The sequence below is a fragment of the Arctopsyche grandis genome, chromosome 5 (genome assembly GCF_051622035.1).
Source record: "Arctopsyche grandis isolate Sample6627 chromosome 5, ASM5162203v2, whole genome shotgun sequence".
In the NCBI taxonomy this organism is placed as follows: Eukaryota; Metazoa; Arthropoda; class Insecta; order Trichoptera; family Hydropsychidae; genus Arctopsyche; species Arctopsyche grandis.
The window spans coordinates 5,472,968-5,494,051 of record NC_135359.1 but is presented as its reverse complement, the minus strand read 5'-3'; the positions used below and the strand labels follow the sequence as shown (position 1 = coordinate 5,494,051).

Here is a 21,084-nt window from a genome sequence, read left to right as displayed (position 1 = left end):
GAGCAAAATGGCAAAGTTTGAAAACGATCGAATTAAAACCCAAATTTCGTCAGACGAAAATATCTTAAGTGGAGTAAGAAGAGGCTAGTAATAATAATTAATAGTATCGTATTAACAATAAGTGGATACGGAGTGCGATATTTGAATACATATTTGCAAGACTGGGCGATGACGATGACGATGTAATGTCGTAACAGGTAGGAAAGCTTTTCATCCAAACCCGAAAAAACGTATGTGCAAAAGAATAGACTAGTGGTTAGCACATATTTTATTTTATTTTATTTTTATTTTACATATATACCAGGTAGGCCTTACAGGTAAATCCCAATGCGCCTTCCTGGCCAATTACAAATACAAATACAGCATTTTTATTATAAGTCGTTGAATTGCGAGACACTGAAAAAACTCGCAAATTAACGAGACATCTATGAATTGTACATAATTTTTTATTGTACATCAATCAAATTTTTCAAATAGTGGTGACATAGTAGGTAGGAAGGATTTTTAGCCAATTTTTTTTTCCGGGAACCGTTTCAACAATGAAATCAGAGAAAATTGGCAAACTCTGATAGAAAACGATCAACCTGGAGTCACAAATCCAGGTCTGACCAACAGCATACTCTGAAAAATTCATTTTCATTCAGGGATAGAACCCGGCACCTTCTTGACGGTAAGCAGAAGCTTAACGTCCGAGCTATGCTGCTGGCTATGTAATACTTTGAACAAAGTACATAGTTAAGGGTTCATATCCCACTAGTTTCTGCTGATCAGACCTGGCGGACTTGATTGTAAAATGTTTACCACATGTAAAATGTATATGTAAATGAATAAACATCTACGTTGACGACCATAATCATATTGACGAAATTTCATTCATGTATTCAATAAAATTATTAATTGCATTCATTGACTTTTCAGTGGTCTTTTAATGAAATTTGACGCCTAAAATTGTATATAAAACACGCAAATCGCACTCAAATCACATTCCGATTGAATATGGACCAAAAAAATCCACAGACCACACCATCACGTGTTAAACGACCATAACCCGCACGAAATCACACACTCATATCGAACGACGAGGACCTCCGACACCTTAATAATAATCGAGGACATGCCGTGACCGGGAAAAGGGGTCGCCATGTCGAGTGGGTCAAATCACGACCGTGAAAACGTTCAATTGATGAGGAGTTGAGCGGCGTTAATGACGTTTGAGTTGGTTGTTTGGCGGCCAGCCCTGGGATAATGACATCCAGAACGGGTACCAATATGGGATGGGTCGGTGTCAAAGGGCTCGGCCCTTCCCCGCCGCCGAACAAACAAACTTCTTGTCTGAAATTGGCTCAATATTTGCATAAAGTACGCCACATCCCAATATTAACCCTCCCGCTCCCGTCGAACTTCCCTCTCTTGTCCCCCCCCCCCTCTCATAGAATTCTTCGGGTGTTTTACGAGATTATTCTCGACTGCCTTTGTGGAGTCGATCCGGCAGTGGCTAACTTTATTTTAATTCAATTTTGTTCAACTTAAAAACACATCGGTCGGTCAATATTGACTACCGACTGTTTGCCGACTAGGTACATACATACATAGATGCGCTCTACACACTTTAGCAATTTATAAAATGGAAATGTTAAAATGAAAATCGGGAATTTGCACCGAATTGCATTAATTGCAATTCGCTTGTTTGTTGACTGACGGCTAAATATTGTAGAGATGAAAAAAAATTACATGAGCCTGTTAATAACTGAAAATATATATCTATATATATAAAATTGAATGTCTGTTTGTCTGTCTGTCTCGTATAGGATCCTAAAACACTCATCGATTACGATGGAGCTTTCAGGATTTGTTGTATGCATGTCCGGAAAGCTTACTATGAAAAAAAATGGGAAAAAACCTCTTAATAGTAATATTTGTAATTACGATTTGACCGACGCGAAAGATTGAATCGCCATTGTATAGTCAAGGAAACGATTCCCGCTAAGTCCCGCTATTGGCCAGACCTTGGTTTGTCAAGGTCGATCGTTTCTTATCAGAATTTGCCAACTTTTCTGATTTTCCTTGAAACGATTCCTGTAAAATTGGCGTTTCATTCCCAATTTTCTGTTGCGAACCTTTAGTTATTGTTATATCTTAGGTTTCGCCATATTGCTCACCATAGATATCTCTGTGGTTGTTTATCGAATATAAAATTCGTATTGTTACATGAAAGTTATTCATCGTTATTTATCGTATTAATACGATGTTTGTAATATCTGACCATACATAGATGTCAGATATTGTTTAGATTTACATGTATCTATGTAATAATTATGTGGACCGGGAAGGCGCATTTGGGGTTTACCTGTTAAGTATATATGTATGTAAAAATATAAAAATAAAATAAAATTGAATGTCTGTTTGTCTGTCTGTCTGTCTCGTATAGGCTACTAAACTACTCAACCGATTACGATGGCACTTTCAGGATTTGTTTTATACATGTCCGGGAAGATTACTGTGAAAAAAATCACCCAAAACCGGAATAGAAACGGGAAAAACGGAAATGAGTGGCATTGCAACGCAATAATTTCAAATGTTTTCGCGTCGCGACCTGCATTATTAGGGTAAAATAAACAAACAATTGAATTATTTCAAATATGTTCGCTGCCTGCGTTTTTCCGACAAATGGGAATGGGAACGAGAACGGGAACGAGAACGGGAACGAGAACGGGACCGGGAAAGGCAATTGCATGCGTTATTGTGGCATTACAACGCATGCCAGGTTCAGTTAGTATATGATAAATGTTCCATTTTCCATTTTCCATTTAATTTCCAATACATTTTATCAATAAAAAAATATTGTTGACACTAATCTTGTGTCAAGATTTAGAAATTTGATGCATTTGCATATTAAGATGTCCAATTGTTATCGCTTAAGTTATTATTTTTACTTTATATGTGTATGTACGTATGTAGTAACAATATAATAAGTTTTGTGATCATGCGAAAATTCAAACTTAAGATTTTGACTGATTCATGATCTAGAAAAAATGTGTGTGTGTGTGTGTGTGTGTGTGTGTGTATATGTTTTGGGGATTTTTGAACACCGTTAGTTCTATTGAACTAAAAATCCATATAAATGAAAGTTCGTTTGAAAATAGCATCATTTTAAAATGAAGGTAGAAGTTCTGCAAAATTTGAGTGAAAACTAAATATTTATTTAATCCACTCCATATAAAATAATATTTTCGCGATTAAACGTTTAAATCAAACATATTTTAAAATCGCTTCGAGCTATTTCATACCACATGCATTTTAAATATGTAGGTTACCTCTCATATTGGCCCGAAAAATTAAATAACAAACTACATACCGATCATATAATTAATTTTAACAAAACCCAATCACAATTCAAATCATTAAATTATTTGAATTTCTAAATATACATAAATATGTGAAAAAATACATAGTCTTGCAAAGATTCATTCATTTGATCAATGTGCTTTATAAGCATCATTGTAATTAACAGTAGTTTCACTTATTATGTTCATTTACGTAACTATTATACACTAGTGTTGTGCCCGTCGATTTTAATGGGTGGTATCGGAAAGGAATTGATACACGAATTAAAATAAAGTTGGGTCTACGTGACGAGCCGGAATGTTAAATTACCGAAAACGCAAATATCGGAAGGCAAAGATCGAAAATCGAAAGATCTTAGGTCGAAAGATCAAAAAAAAGGGTGCATGGTAAACGGTACATACTCACTTAATTTGCGCGAGCAGGGTACAACAGGAACAAGAGGAACAGGCTTTTCCTCACGTATTCTGCGCGCGCACATTAATACGGGAGGAAACGCCTGTTCCTCTTGTTCCTGTTGTATCCTGCTCGCGCAAATTAAGTGAGTATGTACCGTTTACCATGCACCCTTTTTTTATCTTTCGACTTAAGATCTTTCGATGTTCGATCTTTGCCTTCCGATATTTGCGTTTTCGGTAATTTAACATTCCGGCTCGTCACGGAGACCGAATAAAGTAATATGTTATATATATAAATATAATGTAAGGTAATTTATAGGCACGCACACGTATTAATCGTAAGAAGTTGAGTGCACGCATTACACGCTCACCGATCCCACCTGTTCACCCGTTCGAATGTATCTCCATGGATGTGTATACGCTCCCATCGCTCGGCCTGACGTCGCACATGTCAGACTCTTCACACCTCCCACTTCCCCACCACCCCGTTTCCCCGCTTCTCCTCGACCACTTGACTCTGATTGGCTGTGCCCCTCTGTGACTCTGACTGGCTGTGTCTCCACGCGTCTGTCATAAACATACCCACATCGCGTCCGTTTTTATATTTAATTTTTTTACATACGTATATACCAGAAAGGCTTGACAGGCAGACCCCAATGCGCCTTCCTGGATAATTAATTATAAACAATGCACCATTTTATTATTACATAAATCACTGTATTTCCAGAAGCTGAAGAACACGAAATAACAATTAATTATTTAATTAATTACATAATTAATCCATCGACATATGTATCTATGGATTTAGATTTTGTACATAATTTTTACAAATTATAAACACAATAAATACAGAAGATTTGTGACAACAGGAAAGATGATTTTTTGCTAATTTTCAGGAACCATTTCAACAATGATCAGTTAAAATTGACAAACTCTGATGAGAAACGGTCGATTTGGCGTCACAAATACCCCCAAATCTAACCAGCAGTATGGCGGATCGAATCCACTGATCACTTGGTGCTAAACACACACGCTACCGTTAAGCCATACTGATGGCTATGTATATAATTATATACACAATTTCATACATTTTCCGCATAGATTTGAAGCAACTGATCGTAATTCGCAAGGATAACTAACGTCATTGTTACAAAGTGTCATTATTGCTATGCGAGATATGTATATCTGGATTGATAGCGATTTTAAAAGCGTCATACTGCGACCTTCGCTGTTACTTTTACGAATATACGTAGTTTTATATCAGTTCATAGCAGATAGAATGTGATACGTTCGATCGAATACAAAATACATACTACATACGGAGGAGAGATCGGATGGTTTGACCCCCGTCTTGGCACTTACGGGTGTTCCGTTGAGCCACCGCCAAGGATCAGGTTGCAGGCATAGGAGTTTGAGGATTTGCCGGCTTCCCGAAGGATCTTCGCGTCCGAAACAGGCGATAGATAACTTTGTTCGAGTCGGGAACCATCAGCGGTTGCAGTCGGATAAAACAAGGCTATCTCTACCAAAGTTTTCGTCGGCCAACTTGCTCGAAAGCCTCCAACAGTGCAACCCGACACGTCCAATAACAATAATAAAAAAAATATTTTATATATATGTACATATATAATACCGCACTACATTCTGATGATAAAATATATTGTTTGTGTTATATAATTTTTATAAAGAATATATAATAGAAATAGAAATAACAATAGATCAATTAATCAAGACTCTTCTGATGGCGGTCCTGAATTGATGTAAGGAAATACCGAATAGATCAACCCCATCCAGTTCCCCGTTAAGCATACGATAAACACGCTCTAAATAGGAATATTTTAGGGAATTGGTTTTAAGAGGATAAAGTGAAAAGAGTGCAACCTGTCTAGAATACTGCACTGGATCCTGAAATCAACCTTACTCAGTAAATCTCAGGACAATCAAGGAAACCATTTAGGAGCTTAAAAAATAATGTAGCATCAGTGAATCGTCGCCTGACAGAAAGATTGTTAAACGATAGGATTTTTAAATTATTTTTATTTTATTTATCATCACTAATCGCCCAATCACGCTTTCGCGTCAAAAAGGCCTCGACGAATGAGCAAGCTGTATACATCAGCCAATAAGATCTCGCGACCCATCGACCAATGATCTCTCTCTGAATTGTACACGCTTTGGTATAAATATTAGGTGGTTTTGGTCCTTGCTTCATTTCGAGCTGGCAGGCGACCGATTCGAGAACAATAAATTACATATACTATGTACCTCAACCACTAATGTGCGACTTTCACTCCTATCTCACAAGCCAAGGGAATTGGTTTTAAAAAAATTAAGTGAAAAGAGTGTAACGTATCTAGAATGCTTAGCTGGGATCCTGAAACCAACCTTACTCAGTAAATCGGAACAATACAGAAAACCATTCAGGAGCTTAAAAAAGAATGTAGCATCAGTGAGTCGTCGCCTGACAGATAGATTGTCAATGGATAGGATTTTTAAAATATCGGGAACAAATTCAAGGTGAGACCTTACAAGGGACAAATAAAGTAATTTAAGTACATAAGTATCATTAAAGGGTATTGCTGGGCGGAGTAGGAATCCAAGAGATGTACATGCTCTATTAGTAATGAAGGAAATATGTTCAAAGAAATCGAGTTTAATATTAAGTATTACACCAAGATCCTCAATAGAAGATGATGCATTTATAAGTTTTACTTAAAATTTATGTAAATTTTACTAACGAACTTGTAGGCAGTCACTCAATTACTAATAACCATACCAGGGGCGTCATTTAAGCTTTTCCTAGGGGGGGGGGGGGGGGTAAAAATTTTGACCAGTAAGGAATTACTTTCTAGGAGGGGGGGTGTATTATATTAAAAAAATGAGTGTGTATGAATTTTTACTATTTCTTTTAATCATTTTTTTAGAAATAGAAATGTAATCCTATTCAACAGTTTGTTTCGTGGGATAAACGAGTTTTACAAATAGCTTTCAAATCAAGACAAACAACAACACAAAATATATTTGGGAGTCTCTATTTTTTTCTAGGAAAAAGCGACGTGTTTATACCTGACAGTGTTCTAAAGAATTTCAATATTTTATTTTTGTTGGTTTAGTATTTTAATTTAAATTCATAATAATACATTAAGCAAAGTGGATAGTCCCGTTAAAATCTAGAGGGAGTGGCTGACCACCCCCAGCCCCCTCCCCAAATGACGCCCCTGAACCATACTAACACACTTGTGAGGTTTCGGTGATTACAATAAAATTTTTATACCTCCAGGTATAAACACAGATTTCCTAAACACAATCTACTCTAGATCATCGACTTCTACTCTAGATCGTCGAGTCTTTAGTTAATATTATGTATAAAATGTATTATAAGCATTAATAAGAATTGAAAATAGGTTTTTGAGCTATTTTTCCTATTATAATAATATAGTACTATAATAATATAACATTATAATAATATGGTACTATAATAAAATAAAATAAAAAATGATGAGTAGATCAGTAGCTATTAATAGATATAAAATGTGTTGTGTACATAATTTAGTAATAATAAAAAGCATTTAAAAATCAAAAAACCTCTTAGATATATTTTTGCAACGAGGGTATCTCGTCATTACATGATATAGTATGCATATTTGTTCCAAATTCATCAGTATCACTGTTCCAAATCAAAACAGTGATGAACAAAAAATTAAAGTTAGTGATTTACTATGCATATAATATGTATATGCACCACCATTTGTTGTATGGGTTGGTGAAATTATATAGGACTGTATATATGTAAATAAATTTTAAGGTATCTGGGAATGGACACATACAGAAATAAAAGGGAAAAAATCAATTTGGTAACTTAGTATTTTTAAAATCACAGTCAGAGTAGTGTGTTTTTAACAACTCCACAGCCCTGGTGTTGTGTACAAATGCCTGGTTCTACCATCGAATTGTCGTTTGGTTTAAAATTTTCAGTGGTGTTGGAGCTTGTTAAATTTTCAGTCGTGACTATTTGTTTTAGTTGTGAAGCTTGGAATGGGTCGGTTGTTTTAATATACTTGTGTTTTATGATTGGTGTTTATTGATGCTTGAATATATGTATGTACATATGTATGTATGTATGTACATACATGCGGTGTCGGATACTTTATTTATAGCTTCACATTAAATAAATCTCTTGGAAACTATGGTGAAATTTAATGTGCTTTCAGTTTATTCCGCTTGAATTTTAAGTATAAAATTTCGAGTTGATAGTACAGTAAAATATATAATAGCTAGGCAAAGAATAGATTTTTTTAATAAGATTTTTCAAATTTCCATTTCAGATTTAATAATCGTAAGTGAAACATAAAAGAGATTTGTAAATGAAACGTAAAGGAGGTTTGTAAAAAGGGCTATATGAATAAATTAAAATTAATTTTTATTTTAATTGCAGTCTGGTCAAAGTGTTATATAATAGTAAAATTAACATAATCTACGTAATTTTTTTTTGGAGATGTAGGATAAATAGGTATAAATGGATGAATAAAATTTATGATCGTATTTGTGAAAGAAATAAAATCATCAAGCGTTTACTAAAAAGCTTACATTTTACTTTAATTACAAAGCTTAATTGATATACTAAAGAAAATTTACAAAAAATTATGAAAGTTTACAAAAATGCTGATAAGAAAAGAAATTTAGAAACTTAGATACTCACAAAACCAATACATTACAAAAGACCAATTATAGGTTTCCGCTGGTAGTAATAAACTAAAGGGTAAACATACACGTAGTCAATAGTCATACATAAAATTTGGAAATTAAGAAAAAAATAAGAAAAAAAAGAGAAATTAAACAATAATTAAATGTGAGTAATAAATTTCACAGTAAAAAAGATTATTCAAAAAATGACAACTATTGTTCGCCTTGCTTTCTCATGCGTATTATCAAAAATATCAAGGTTATGGTCTCTCGCTAATCGAATAAAGGTATATATAAAAGGCAAATATATTTTGTGTTGTTGTTTGTCTTGATTTGAAAGATATTTTTAAAACTCGTCTATCCCACGAAACAAATTGTTGAATAGGATTACCTTTCTATTTCTAAAAAAATGATTAAAATAAATAGTTAAAATTCATATACACTCATTTTTTTTATATAATACACCCCCCCCCCCCTAGAAAGTAATTCCTTACTAGTCAACATTTTTGCCCCCTCTCTAGGAAATGCTTAAATGACGCCCCCGGTATGGTTATTAGTAGTTGAGTAACTGCCTAAATTAAAAATCCTATCCATTAACATTCTTTCTGTCAGGCGACAACTCACTGATGCTACATTCTTTTTTAAGCTCCTAAATGGTTTCCTCGATTATTCCGATTTACTGAGTAAGGTTGGTTTCAGCATCCCAGTTAGGCATTCTAGACACGTTGCACTCTTTTCACTTAATCCTTTCAAAACCAATCCTCTAAAATATTCCTATCTACAGAGTGTTTATCACATGTTTAACGGAGAGCTGAATAAGGTTGATCTATTCGGTATTTCCTTACATCAATTCAGGACTGCCATAAGGAGAGTCTATTATATTTCTATTTCTATTATATATCCTTCATCCAATTATATTATATCACTTTTATATTATTTATTATGCATTGTCCTATTAAGTCATATTTTACTTTTTATTCTTTTCTTTTTCATTTGTTTGTCTATATGTACTAGATAGATGTATTAGCCAGCAGCACAGCTCGGTCATTAATCTTCTGCTTAGCGTCGAGAGGCGCCAGGTTCGATCCCAAGAGCTGACCTCAATTGAAAAGAATATCTGTAGTGCTGCTGGTCAGACCTGGATATTTGTGACTCCAGGTCGATCGTTTCCTATCAGAGTTTGCCAATTTTTTCTGATTTCATTTTTGAAACGGTTCCCGGTAAAATTGACTAAATATCCTTCCTACCTACTATATCACCACTATTTGAGATTGATTAATGTACAATAAAATGTATGTACAATTCATAGATGTCTCGTTAATTTGCGAGTTTTTCAGGGTCTCGTAATTCAGCGACTTGTATAATAATAATAAAAATGCTGCAATGTTTGTAATTGGCCAGGAAGGCGCATTGGGGTTACCTGTAAGGCTTTCCTGGTATATATTTAAAAAATAAAATAAATAATATATTATGTATTTTGTAAAAGTAGAATTGGGCTCAGATGTTTTTTTTTATATTTATTCTTTATTTTTATGAACTTCTACACCTGAGGCCTGTTGATTTTTCAATAAATAAAACGTAAAAATAAATAAATACAAAATAGTAGTCGTGACGCTCGGTTTTTAACGACTCCGATTGGGGCTTAAAAGCCACGACTTCACATCAGTTATTGAGCAGGACGATATACGCAAATTCACAACTTAGCATACGAGTACATATATATACATAAATTACGAAATCCAATCCAATCGAAAAGTTTGAGCAAAATTTGGGTGTGGGACACGATCGAAGTTTAAAATTTGCCGGGTTTGGTCAAGTCGTGCGAGCCGCGGGCTTCGAGCGCGTTTCCTGTTTCGTTTCAAGTTTTAATGAAGCGGCTGGCTTGCCGTATGGAAAAATGGCCGACGACCGGACTCCAAATCCGGACTCCCGGAACCGGAACAGTGGAAGCGAGCGTCCGGTCTCGAGGCCGCAAACTCGGGCCGCATACGAATAAGGATTTGGCGGGCCACCGGATGTGTCCGTATGTCGAAACTCTCCGCGTCCACTAATTCGCCATTTTAAAGTTTCGCTTTTTGAATTTGAAACGTGCCAAAAACTACTCGGCGTCCGTATTATGTATATACGGACACCTCATACATATTATATAATACGTATGAGGTGTCGCAAATTGCTGAAAATGAAATCGTTGCTGCTGTCCCTGAATGTGATATTTTCCACCTTGGGGAGCGTAGATTATCGGATATTATCTTAACATATTTATCTGGTAACCTGCGCTCATCATTACTTTCTTAATTTGAATGTGATGAATGAGTGGAATCTTAATCTACTCTCTTCCATTTGGGCCTCGCTGTGATTTTATTTTTTATTCATATTTTGTTTTATTTTATTTTACTTTTTCTTTCTCCTTTGTATATTTTTATATACTATTTTAATTTTGTTCAGTGTAAACAAAGAATGGGATTTATGGATTTTATTTTTAATTTTTACACTTTTGTTATTTTTTTTTTCTCTCTGAATGATGTATTATTTTCCTTTTGTTACTTTTTTTTATTATTTTATTTTACCATGTTTTCTGCTTTTGCTTTTTTCCTTTATTTACAGTTTACTTGTTTTTTATATCATGTTTTTATATCTTTTTCAAATGTAGGCCATTGTGGCGCATTAGGTTCTTCCTGTAATGCCACAATGGTCCAAAACTATTAAATAAATAATGCATAACTTTCCGATGTCTGCAACCGGTGGGAAATGTTTATTTATACATTAAGCAAATTTTATAAAATATAGAGTGAAAAAAGAAAAAGTTATAGGCGTTTAAACAATTGAAATCTGACATGGTGAAAAGTGAGAATAGTCTAAACAAACGCTGGATAAACGTCAAGCACTTTTTCGTAGGAGAATTTTCAAACACGTCTAATACGATATTTTTTCACCATCGTAATGGCGGAGGATACATTTACTTATATTGATGACCAAAATGAGCAATATGGCAAAGTATGAAAACGATCGGATAAGACGCAAATTTTTTTCAGAATTGTTATCGTAAGTGAAATTTAAAAGAGGTTTGCAAAAATTAGGTCTATTACAAAAACCAACTTTTGAAAAAAAAAAAAAAATTTATGTACATATGTACATACATACATATATTGGAAAAAATCAGGTTGGAGTATTTCAAGCAATAAGAGTTGGAGTCGGATTTGTGAAAAATCAATTGACTCTTTTGATTATTTTTTTTATTTAAAAGTATTACAGTATGTAATACTTTTATTTAGTACTAGTGGTTTTATACAAATACCGGTTTCGCTCGGTATTTGTAATATAAACCGCTTAAAAATGGCTAATCTAATAGTAAACGTTTTATTAAATTTATTTGAATACACGGTTTTTTTTTATTAAATTGACTGTCACGAATAAACAAATATGTATATACTGTCTCTTTCGAAATTATATGTATACCAGAATCCGGCGCCTGCATCCCCGGCGTCTTCGCCCCCGGGGACTTTGAATCCTTTGAATCGCAAAGAATCGAATCGGCGCCTATGAATCGAAAAAAAAATAAATTGAATGTGTTGTCTACGAACCAACCAACCAAGGTTACATATATTCAAAGTCTCTTTCGAAATTATATATTAGATGAGACTTGCGTAGAATCTACATGCTATTGCATTCACCTACCCCCCCCCCCCCTCTACGCGTTGCATTTTGGTCAAGATACAACATTGTTCGTGCATATAGCGCTAGGTAGAATTGATTTTTATTTTTATTGGCCACTGATTGATTTCGATTTTATTAGTCTGACAAAATTTGGGTTCTTATCCGATCGTTTTCATGTGAAATGCAAAAGAGGTATGTAAAAACGTGAAAAAAGGATTAAAACGTAATCAAGGATCAATATTGAGTATGATTTTGAGAAAATGCCAAGTCGTTTTAATTTAAATTCCAGTTCCATTTATTTTTGACCAATCTATGTATAGTTAAACGTATTTATTTATGTTTATGTTTGGACTGTTGTGACATTACAGGAGTCCCAAATGCGTCAACATAGCCGAAAATATACAGAGATGAGAAAAAATAAATATATGTACATATGCATACGTATATATGTATGTATGTATAAACATATTCGTACAAAAAATAGTCAAATATAAGCAGGTTGAACTACCTCACGATTGCAAAACTTCATGTATTGATATTTTGCAAGTATGAATAGTTTAAGCAAATATTAATTGTACATAAATAAAGTAAATATCAATTTTACACAAATAATAAATGGTCAACGTTACACGAGTGGATGAATTTTGTTAGAAAAAACTTTCAAAAGGCTCCAAACCCTTCTGAAATCTATTTATAATACAATCTACATAAGTTAAATAACATTTTATTGAAATAATAAAAATAATTTTAACCCCTGTTCGCTTCCAATTGTATCCTATCACTTGTCTGAATCTCGGCTGTTTGTGTTCTGGATCTGACATTCTCGTTAGGTATCTAAAATTAGACCAGGAATGACAATCGATATGCACTACCCTTTGGCTGAAATGGTTCATTCTTTTATTAAAGTGCGCACACAATTCTTCGATAGAATTATATATTTTGAAATATCAATTGAATAGAGAATTCTCATGATTTTTCATGACACGTGCGTAGCTATAGTTTTTTTCTTAAGTCAAAATAATAAAAAAAAAATACTAAATATTTGACTTTTTTATTCAAGTACTAGCTGAACCCGGCATGCGTTGCAATGCCACTATAACGTATGCAATTCCCGTTTCCGTTCTCGTTCCCGTTCCCGTTCCCGTTTTCGTTCCCGTTCTAGTTACCGTTCCCATTTGTCGGAAAAACGCAGACAGCGAAATAATTCAATTGTTTGTTTATTTTACCTAACAACGTAGGTCGCGACATGAAAATAATTGAAATTTTTGCGTTGCAAAGAAACTCATTCCCGTTTTTCCCGTTTCCGTTTTTGGGTGATATTTTTTCACAGTAATCTTCCCGGACATGCATACAACAAATTCTGAAAGTTCCATCGTAATCAGTTCAGTGGTTTAGGAGCTTATTCGAGTGGTTTAGGAGCTTTATATATTTATCAAAATTTTCAAAATTTAAAACGCGTGGGTATATGCGCTTGGAACGAGTAATTGACACGTGATACGTGTTCCGGGAGAAACTATTCGAGCTGCATGAATTATTAAGGTTTCCGGTGACCGCTACTTCCGGTTCTATTTCCCGCCCCGGAACTGCGTCATGGGACAAGGCCATCTATCTTGAATGCGTAAGATACCTTCAGACTGATGAAGCCAAAAATTACCCTTATTCCATTTTAAAGACATACTACAGTATGCATCGATCCAGAAGACTCACCTCAAACTTGCAAAATGTGGCATATTATAACATAGGAACTGTTTCTTTAATCAAAATCCATAGATGATATTCGTTTCTTACACATTTTTACTATTAATAAAAGTGTTGATTTAACCTTTAAAATCAATCGATTTCAAATGCAACGCATTGAATAAAATATTAACTTAAAACATCTATTATCGGGTTTAAAAATCATATCCAGCAGTCTGGCTTAATGGTAGCGTGTATGTTTAGCACCAAGTGATCAGTGGGTTCGATCCGCCATACTGCTGGTTAGATTTTGGGTTTTTTGTGACTCCAAATCGATCGTTTCTTATCAGAGTTTGCCGATTTTATTTGATCATTATTGAAACGTTTCCTCAAAATTGGCAAAAAATCATATTTCCTGTTGTCACAAATCTTCTGTATTTATTGTGTGTATAATTTGTAAAAATTATATGAACAAAATCTAAATCCATAGATGTCTCAATGGAATAATTATATAATTAATTAATTAATTAATTGTTATAACGTGTTCTTCAGCTTCTGCAAATACCTTGATTTATGTACTAATAAAATGCTGCATTGTTTGTAATTAATTGTCATTGACATACATTACATTCAATTATGAAAATAATGATGAGCGCAGGCTACCAGACAAATAGGTTAAAATAATCTCCGATAACCTACGGACATTGAGATGGAAAATATCACATTCAGGCTCAGCAGGAGCGATTTCATTCAGAAGTTGGATAGCTCTTGGAATATGAGCCATTCGATAAAGAACTGTGGGATCTGAAAGTACAACCATCAAGTGATGATGTCTACCACGCACATAATTATTAGGAACATACAGTCCCAAGTGTTAGACGTATCACCTCGTAGAATATATAATCTACCATTCAGCTTGATTAAATGCCATGTTATTTCTTTCTCAAGGTCTCTTTCCCCTATTGAGTTCGCTTATAGCCTTCGGAACTATCATTTAACGCGAACTGACTCAACTGTTGATCTTGGAATACTTTTTACGATTGACTTCAAATGTTCGACTCATATTTCAGATATGTGCTGTAGGGCTACCAAAATGCTTGGATTTATTTTGCGCAATGCTCACTACTTCCAAGATCCAAGTATGTATAATGGTTTTGCTTTATTGTTCGCTCGTCCGGAGCATATTAGAGTTTGAGTCTGTAATTTGGAGTCCCACTGAAATTAAATTCTCTGTCTTGATAGAAAGAGTTCAAAAAAAGTTTCTTAGATGCCTTTATATATGAGGAAATATAAATATTACCCCTATTTATTTCCCACTGCTTTTTTACAAGGTATGCTAGGCTTTGACTCATTATCTTCAAGAAGAATTATTGCCATTCCCAAACATTTCTTTCGAGTATTAAAGGGAATAATTGACAACCTTTCGATTTTATTTGAATTTAAATTTTCGGCACCTGAATGTGGTAGAGCTTTTCGTCATCATTTACTTTTCCAACTTATTCCTGCGAAAACGTCTGCTTTCAATAACTCGTCTCTTGTGAAGGCTTTCCGGTTCCTCAATGTGATAGATGAACATTTAGACCTGTTCAATTGTCATGTTGATGAGCTGGTCAGTTTCATGAGATTCAACACAAGTCTATTTGAATGAGATGAATGATTGGTAATTTTTATTGTTTTTTTCTTTGTTATTTTCTTCTTTTGTAAGATTGGTGTGACACTTTGGGGCAACCTGTCAGGTCACATTGGTCATATTGTTTTTATTATTATTATGAAAATAATAAATAAATAAATATTTTATTATATATTAGCCAAGATATTCTTCTATAATATAACAATAGATTCGGTGCCATCCTTTGCATAATGGCACGATTTGGAGAAGAAGGCGAGAGCACACGGAGATAAGAACGTTCCGATGTCTAAATTCGGTAAATATTTAACAACGAATATATTAATGCGTGTGTGTTTTCGCATATGAACGCGTAGGTAGGAGAAAGTGCTATATTTTAACTGTCTGCACCCAAATCTCAAAACTAAACTCATAAAGCTCACTGTGAAGTACTCAGTCAACCGTTACCGTTTCGGCAACGCAACGGCCTGAATAACACCGCAATACATATTAATCATTCTAACCGCACTCCAGTATTATACCTATATATGTAATATACATACAGTAGAACATAAGCTTATTTAAAAAAAAAAAAACGACTTTTTTCTTCATTTATATATGTATGTCATTCGATTCCAGAAAAGTTATGCAGGGTTGCAAAATTTCGTGTTCTTAGTTCACGAAGGACGATTTCGACGATGAATTTTTTAATTTGCTCCGAGTGTTGTTTCCCCTTTTAATTTTATTTTTTCGCAGCGCGTATATTTCGCAAATGTAAAAAATCCATTAGTGGACGAAAATAAAAAAAATACTTTCTGAAGTTTTGGGACGCACAAAACGTTACCCGAGGCGATTGGTAAGTACATATCTCTATGCATACAACGCTTCTGTAGTTTTTACCTTTATATATATTTAATTTAAGCACATCATATTACTCATCCAGAATTATAAACATAAGTATCAATTTAAATTTAGAATAATTCATGCTATTAAAATACAATGTATTTTATATACTCAGAGAAATCTTGAATTTGCCGAAAAATACAATAACTTTAAGGGGAAGTTTCATAATCGTTTTTTTTTAAGGGTGTAGGGTTGAGTTTAAGGATCTGTATGTTAACTGTATGTATGTATGTTAATAAATCAGCTGTACTAAAATAGAAAAATATCAGTGTTATCAGTCAATTGGAAAAACTATGTATATTAAAAGAAGTGGCTCCTATGGATTGTAACTTTGGATATGGAATAATTGCTATGATAAATATTTTGGGTTTTAAAATAAATATCATATTATAAAAAAATATTTTCTAATAAAGCTTTATAAAGGTTATAAAGCTTTATAAAAATCTTTAAAAATCTAAAATCTAAAAATCTTGATTTTGATTTTGCCTAATTCGTGTAAATTCTAGCAAATCTTCGGCAACAAATTATTAAGTGATTTCAAGAAAAATTGCTTTTTCACTGGTTAGTTACTTTTTAATAATGTTTTGATTATAGAATTTTGTTTTTTATCCATCTTATTTTCCTCAAATACATGGATAAAATCGTGAGATGGTCTGATCAGAATTTTTCCTATTATTTTTGTTCTTTAATTTACGTTATTATCATGCTTTCTTACTTTATCTATGTATGTACATAGTAACAATAGATGTAGTTTTGTGATCATGCGAAATTTCGAACTCAAGACATTGAACCCGATACTGATTTGAACTCAGAATCGATCACTGATCACGCTTTCATGGTCTAGAAAAAAAATGTATATGTATTAGTATGCTAGTATGTTTGTATGTGTATTTTGGAGATTTTTTTAATACTGTCAGTTCTATTGAACTGAATCTTGATATCAGTTACTTAAATGTTTATCGATAGGACAAGCTTTTTACAAAACTTTCAGTTTACCAGTGGGATAGTAAGTGGCACTTCCCCTTAAAAATACATAGGTGTCCTCTTTTTTTGAATTTTTTGATTAAATTATCTCCTAAACCGCATTATCGATCAATTTTTTTAAGTCATGGGTTGACCACATCCGAATTTTCGACCTAGTGGTTTTCAAGTTTTATAATACGCAAAAAAATAAATTGCGTTTCCACTTTTAATTCTCCTGGTTAATCAATATCATACTGGACAAGAACAGAATACAAGGCATAAAATAAAAGGTATGCACAAGTGTGAAAATTCATCACCAAAAAGGAAATTCGCCAGATCTCACATGTATACCCAGATTTTTAACAATGTCCTCTTTGAGGGAACGCGCGTCTTTTCGCAGGGCTGGCCTCTCCCAAATTAATTTCTGATCCAATTTGCCGTTGGCATTGTTAGAGGGGCGCGGGGGCGTCCGCCTTTTATGCGGTTTCGGTAAAAGGGGGGCGGCCGGGAGAGAAGGGGCGCACGCCCCTGGACTCGCCCCGAAACTGTTTTGTAATGTATCATTGTATTAAAAGTGACAAATTGCGCGCGTACACAACTCTCCTTTATTCGCGCGCCACTGGAGTTAAGCTGCGGCCGTGTAAAATTAATGGCGGCGAAAATTCTAAATGAAAAGTACGACACAAACACGTGGCGCACCGGAAAAGCACACCACTGCACCGCAACACGTATTCATACATATACGAGTATAATACATATGATATCACCAATATGTCGTGTTTATTAACTTGAATGTTTTTTCAGTTATTTTATTTATTTATTTATATATATTTTAGCTATCAAGCTAATTTAAAAATACATCTTAATTATTATACTTAGCTCTAAAATTTATAATTAACTTACATATATGTACTGTCCCTCACGGAGATGTCTCTTCGCACCTCGCAGGAATGCATCCATGTTCTTAGCAGACCTGATGCACTCAGGGAGAGCATTATACATGAGCACACCCCTGTGAAAAACACCCCAGCCGTCTTAATCTTTCTTAATCTACTAACAACTAGTCTGTCCTTATTTCTAGTATAAAAACTATGTTTATCTCTATTCCTTATTATATAATCATCAAAATACTTAGGTAATAACTTATGATCTAACTTATAAACAAAAGACAATGTACTAATATTTAGACTAATTCTAATACTCATCCATCCTAATTCATCTAAAATACTTCCAATACTCTTAAATCTACTCACATTCAAAATACCTCTCATAGCTTTATTCTGTATTTTTTGCATTTTTTCTAAATCTTGGCCACTAAACAAATTAAGCACAGTGGCAGAATAAACCACATGTGACAAGACAATTGAATTAAACACTAAAATTTTACTTTTTTTACTTAAAATATTACTTAATCTAGATAATATACCAACTTTTCTAGCCATTTTTACTTTATCTATGTTTTTATTATATAGTTGCTGAAATTCACGTTGCTAAAATTCCAACACAGAGTTATTCTGGAAAAAAATTGTGTAAAAATGCACTTAAAAAATGTATATAGCATTTTAAACGATCAACTTTTTATTTTAACACTACATTTTCGAATGCGTCCTTCTTATCAATTACATGGTTTTTATTTATTTATTTAATACTACTTATTTGAGATGGGTATAAGTTTAAAATCACCATTTTGAATTGTTCAAAAACAAAAGTTTATTCCGTGGAAAACCTTAACTTTTCCTTATTAAAAACGATAAAACTATTATTTTTAATAGTCTAACTACTTATTCATAGTCTATTTCTTCTAAAAAATACCTATTTTTATACTATCATATAATAACTTCGAAGAAAAAAATCAACATTTGCATCAATCAAACACTACTACTACTTACTAGAAATTCAAAACGATTTTCTTTTTGTAATTTGTCACATATAAATTGAAAATCTTATCAAAGAATTGATAACAGATAATTTTAGATTAAAAAATCTAAATGAAATCTTTCATATTTGACTTTCAATCCGACCTCAACAAATTTGATGCATTCAATTTCAGTATGCATATCACTTTGATGTAACAGAAATGCACCCATGTACAAAAAATTCCCCCGAGTATATCCACGTATCGAATATATGTATCTATGTATCATAAAATAAATGGTAACATATTAAATTTCAACGAAAAATACCTGGTGTTCGTTCAGTTCGCGATATTACACGGAGACGCGCCGAGGAAAAGCCATAGCGATTTTTCCATTCGATTCGAAGCTTTTCATTTTTCGACGCAAAAACTATAGAATGCAAGGCATTCCAACGGGATCACCCGTTCAGGCCCTGCAGACATTTCGTTCAATTTTGGGCAACATCAAAGGTGAAGATGACATCCGTATTGCATAGTTGGATTTGTCAAAAATAACGAATATTTTTTTCCAGTGCTGTTACCTGCGACATTCGACATTTTAAAATTGACGAAAAAATCATGCAAATTAAATATTTATAACGAAACTAATTGATTTCATTTGAATTAAATCAGCGTTGTTATTGATTTAAGCGTACATTTTGTTGTTGGGGAACACAGCTTTTGAATATTTATTTGATGAATTTCGAAATCCAATTTGCGAAAATGCTATTTGCGATTCGCATCGTCGAAAATTCAAACGATTCTACAAAAATAAACCGTAACGTAGCGGTAAAATTCGACCGATGATATCTGGAAATTTTAAGCGTCGGTATCGGACCGTTGGCATTTTTCACATCTTTTTCCCGCTTTTTTTTTTGTCCGGTATCTTTTTTTCCCGGGTGTCCCTTTTATCAACTGTCCCCCGGTTATTCAGTAGACTGGTCGGGACACATTTCCACGCCCAAACCGACGGTCGTGCGCCCCTGATTTATGACATTTCATATTTTTCATTTAATTATGAACGTATGAATATAATATATTTTTTCCAAAAATGCAAAAAAATAATATATAACAATTTTTCAAACGGTTAATTCAAAACCGAAATTCACACGCAATTTTTTTCCGTATGAAGCGAATAGAATTTTCCTTGGGTTCTATATAATGAAAGCCTTTTTGATAACATCTAAAGTTAGATCGAAAAAAACTTGTATTGGGTGCGAGAGTTATTTAAAGGAAAAATTGAAAGTTTTCCTCATACCATTCCTTAGCACCTGGTTTACGAAATGCACTTCTATATCCTTGGCACATTTCCCATGGGTAGTTTGCTCCTTTATCACGCAATTTTCAATGCCCCACTTTACATTGGGGGCTTCGTCCTCTTTTTATTTTTCCAATTTCCCACGTTCAGTCTAGCGCTTACGAGATTTTAGTTCCAATATTAAAATCCCGACAAACGAAACTTTTTTACACATACAGATGTAGATTATACCTGACGTTTAAATATATATGTACATGAGGATTAAAGAAGTAAATTTTCTCATTGTCTAAATAAAATTCTATATAGACATTAAAACCTGTATAAAATTATAAAACAGACTATGTGGGCGAGGCAGTATCCACTAAAGTCGAAAGTTTGTTATGATTTATTTATTTATTTTAAAAATTCAGACCAATATGAGTACTTTATATTATATGTACAAAGATCAGTTGATATGCATTAGCCAGCAGCATAGCTCGGACGTTAAGCTTCTGCTTACCGTCAAGAAGGTGCCGGGTTCTATCCCTGAATGAAAATGAATTTTTCAGAGTATGCTGTTGGTCAGACCTGGATTTGTGACTCCAGGTTGATCGTTTCCTATCAGAGTTTGCCAATTTTCTCTGATTTCATTGTTGAAACGGTTCCCGGAAAAAAAAAATTGGCTAAAAATCCTTCCTACCTACTATGTCACCACTATTTGAAATTT

General features: G+C 33.7%; 1 protein-coding gene across 1 annotated transcript in view; it reads right to left on the bottom strand.

The window, feature by feature from the left end:
* Positions 1-21,084, bottom strand: part of LOC143912453 (kelch-like protein 7) — a 261,782-nt gene that overhangs the window by 64,225 nt on the left and 176,473 nt on the right. The window lies entirely within an intron of this gene.